General features: G+C 62.9%; 1 long non-coding RNA gene across 1 annotated transcript; it reads right to left on the bottom strand.

Moving 5' to 3' along the window:
* Positions 1-1,363: 1,363 nt before the first annotated feature.
* On the bottom strand, positions 1,364-3,134 carry LOC148218188 (uncharacterized). The gene is made up of 4 exons (XR_015800558.1): positions 3,038-3,134; positions 2,255-2,293; positions 2,117-2,143; positions 1,364-1,399 (listed from the first exon to the last, which is right to left on the bottom strand). It is a non-coding gene; the product is annotated as an uncharacterized LOC148218188 (long non-coding RNA).
* Between the last annotated feature and the right edge of the window lie 851 nt (positions 3,135-3,985).

Genomic DNA, 3,985 nt, shown 5'->3' with positions numbered 1-3,985 from the left:
TCCTGCCCCGAGCCCAACCTGTGCTCCCTGGGGATGGGGCTCCCAGAGCCCTGGGCAGAACCTGTTTCCCTCTGTGCCCCAAACCCTGGGGGCTCCAGAGGCTGCTCTGGGTGCCCCTTGTCCCTCCCAGCTCCAGGGGGACATTCCAGGGTGTCCCAGCCTGCCCTGCCCAGGGCACACAGTGGTGGGGGGGAGACAGAGACCCCTGGGAGCCCCTGGAGTCACTCTGGTCATGGTGGGGGAGGGACTGGAGACTCGCAGGGTTGAACAAGGGCCACAGAACACACAGGGACACGGAACATGGACATGGGAACACACATGGAGATAACACACAGGGACACAGGAACACACAGGGATGTGGGAACACACACATGGACAGGGGAACACACACACGGACATGAGAACAGGCACACGTGCATACACAGAGTTGTTTTGCTGAAGGGGTTTATTGATTATTCCAGGGACATTCCCAGGGGATCAGGGGGATTATCCAGAGATGATCATCTCCTCATGCTGCTGGAGGGGGACAGGCCCTGGGTGTCATCACCAGTTCCAGACCTGAAAGGCAAAGCCCAAGTCGTGACACCCGTGTCCACTGGGACACGAGAGGAACCTTGTTCCCACCCCTCTCTTTGCAGGGACCTGCAGCAGGAGAAGGGATTTGGAGCCCCGGATACACCTGGGACTGGACTTGGCTCCTGACATCCATGGGGCTCCCAGAGCCTCTCACCCTGGAATATCCCAAACCCTCCCAGAGCCCTTGCTGCTCCACAGGGACACTGGGTGTCCCCAGAGCCCCCCAGTGCAAGGAAAGCCTTGGGGACAGCTCTGTCCACCGAACCCCAGCACATGGATCAGGGACAGCCCCCTCCATGTCCCTCTGACTTTCCCAAGCTCTGCCCACCCCACAGGGCTCAGGGATCTGCCCTGGTCCCCGAGGATCTTTTGTGGGGCTGGAATCCCCCAAGATTTCTCACCAGGGCATCCAGAGGGGCAGCCGGGCATCACTCCCGCAGAAGCTCCACCTGCTCAGCCACGAGGGGTTGGGGAGAAAGGGGGGGTTAGAGCCACACTGGGGGATACTGGGGCTGGTTGGGAGATACTGGGGCAGGCTGGGGTGTACTGGGACACAGTGGGGTGTTACGGGGTGCACTGGGGGGTGATGACTAGGAGAGGGGAAGCTCTGGGCCCAGCAGAACTGCGGGTACCCACCTCAGACCTCTTCACTCGTTGGACGCCGTTCTTCTTCTGCAGAGAGATGGGGAGATGTCACTGGTCACTGGGGTGTCCCCAGTCCCAGCAAGGCACGGGGGACCCAACTGGCCCCCAGTTCCCACACTGGTGCCCCAATTCCAGGACTTACCACAATGCATCCACCTGCAGCTCCTCCTATGACTACCTGCAGATGGAGAGCAAAGGTTTAGTCTGGAATGGCCCCTGTGGGAATTCAAGAGTCACAGGTGTCCCCACGCCCCGTGGCTGTCCCCAATCTGAGGGGGAAAATCCCTTCTGCTCCCCCAGTCCCACTCCAGGCAGTTTCACCCGATCCCTGTTCCTGCAGGGACCACGGTGGGGCTGGAGATGAGGAGAGCGAGGGGAACTTGGGGCCTCCAAGGAGGAGGGGATGGAGTGGGATGTGAGGGCCCCAAAGACACTGAACTGGGGGAACTTTGGGGACCCAGGGGATGGGGCTGGGGTGTTGAAGGGATGGGAATGGGGGAATGCAGGTGGGGAGGCAGGAATTCCAGTGGCGGGACATGGGGGCTGAAGTGGGAGGTGGGTGGGGGCAGGGGAAAGCAGGGGCAGAGGACCAAAACTGTTGGGTTTGGGAGGGGCTTTGGGAGTCCAGGAGGGGGATTTGGGGATACTGTCATGGAGAATGAGAAAGGGAAGGGAGTGGAGGGAAAGAGGAGAGGAAGTGGACTGGGCATGGGGATCTTTGGGGTGCCTGGGGTGCACTGAGATGGGTGGGAATACAATGGGGACCCTGGGGAAGGGGCAGCCTTGGGAAGCTCTGGGATGTACAGGCACGCACTGGGGTGCACTGGGATGGCCTGGAGGGTCATGGCCATGAGAGGGGAGGGCCTGGTTCAGCAGAAGAATTCAGGATACTCACATCGCCAACAGCAATGGCACCACCTCGCTGTGGAGAGAGCATGAGATGTCACTGGGGTGTCCCCAGTCCTAGTAAAGATTGGGGGTGACCAAACTTCCCCCCAGTTCCCACACTGGTGAACCCAGCTCCAGGACTTACCCCAGCACATAGAGCTCCACCACTGCCATCAAAGGTGGCCTGGGCAAGGAGAGCAAAGGTTGGTCAGGATTGGCCCTTGAGGGGCTGGGGGGGCACAGGAGTCCCCAGCCCCCCACCTCCCACCCATGGCTGTCCTCTGCTCTGAGCAGGGGGTGCCAGGGGATTTGGGAACATCACTGCAGGGTGAAAGGCAATGAACTGAGGGCAAAGACTGGAGAGAAGACCCTGGGAATCATCTGGGGGCTTGAGGGGACCAGGGGCAGAGGGGCAGGCATTTCCCAGTTTGTGCCAGCTCAGCCTGGCTTGGGACTGGAACAGTTCATCCCAGTTAGGCCGAGTTCAGCCTAGTCTGTATTTAAATGAGTTTGGACCTCTTGGTCCCACTTCAGCCTAGTTTGGGATTGGCCTTTGTTCTTGTGTGGGCAACAGAGGAGATGCTGGGGAGATGCCCGAGGGGATCAAGAGGATGGGATGGGATGGGATGGGATGGGATGGGATGGGATGGGATGGGATGGGATGGGATGGGATGGGGAGGCCCAAAAGGATGGGATTTGGGGATAGCAGCACAGGAAAGCTCTAGGGCCCTCGCAGAGAGGAGCCGGGTCCGAGCATCCGTGGGGAAGCCGGGCTCTGGCAGCGGGAGTTGAATTGCGGCAAGGGGAAGGACAGAGGCAATGGTGGCGAGGAGAAAGCGGCACGGCCCGGGGCCGGGGAGCCCGGCGGAGCCCCTGCATTGGGAAGAGCCCTCAGACCTGAGCCCAGCCCGTGGCTTTGGAGCCTCACCTCGCTCTGTGCCGGCAGGCACAGCAGGATGGAGAAGAGCAGGGCCACGCTGAGCACAGCCACCTTCATCTTCCTCTCGCCCTGGGCAGCGCTGGCTGAGGCTGCAGCAGGGCAGGAGCACCTTTATCCCTGCCGGGACTCCTCCCTGCGCCCTCCCTGACAGCCCCCAGGCCAAAGCCCGGCTTGGCACAGCCCCCAGCCCTGGCCACAAGCCCAGCCCTGGCACAGAGTCCATCCCGCCTGTGGCACGGATCCAGCCCCGCTCCCCGCATCCCTGCAGCTTCCTGCACGGGGCAGCTGCCCCTGGAGGGGACCGGGCACCCGGGGGGCCGAGGGGGGCAGGCAGGGATCCAAAGGCAGCTGGGGACCCTGTGGGGACACCCCCACTCCAACACAATCCATCCTCCAACAGCCCCCAGCCCCACACCCCCCATCTCCCGGTACCCCTCCCCTCCCAGAGCGTTCCTTGCAGGACACCCCGGAGCTGAGCCCAGCCCCAAACCTGGAGTGTCAGAGCAGGATTGTCCCTGTTCCCACTGCAGCCCCTGGGCTCATTGGGGCTGCACTGACCCCTCTTCCTGGGGCAGCAGCACCCCGGGATCAGGGAGAAGGGGCAGGGGGGAGCACAGCGGGGTCAGGGGCCATGGCAGCAGCTGGGGGACCGGGATCTCCAGTCCCTGCAGGTGCCCTGGGGAGCACCGGGCAATGGTGGCACTGGGACACCGGGGCTGGCCTTGTGGCAGTGCTGGGGTGGTGGCAGTGCCCGGCTCCAGCCCATTCCTGTCCCTGCAGCCCCAGACTGCTCCAGGCCCCCAGGGGAAGATCCCCGGGCAGAGCCCCTGGCACAGCCACGGCCACCGTGTCCTGCTGGATCAGCCCAAGCCCGCTGTGCTGAGCTGGCCCAGCCATCGGCTCCCAGGGCCTCTGTGCCCAGCAGGGCTGTGGCTC

The sequence above is a fragment of the Sturnus vulgaris genome, unplaced genomic scaffold, assembly GCF_052056855.1.
Source record: "Sturnus vulgaris isolate bStuVul1 unplaced genomic scaffold, bStuVul1.hap1 Scaffold_194, whole genome shotgun sequence".
NCBI lineage: Eukaryota > Metazoa > Chordata > Aves > Passeriformes > Sturnidae > Sturnus > Sturnus vulgaris.
The sequence above is the reverse complement of the archived record's forward strand: the minus strand, read 5'-3'. Positions and strand labels throughout refer to the sequence as shown.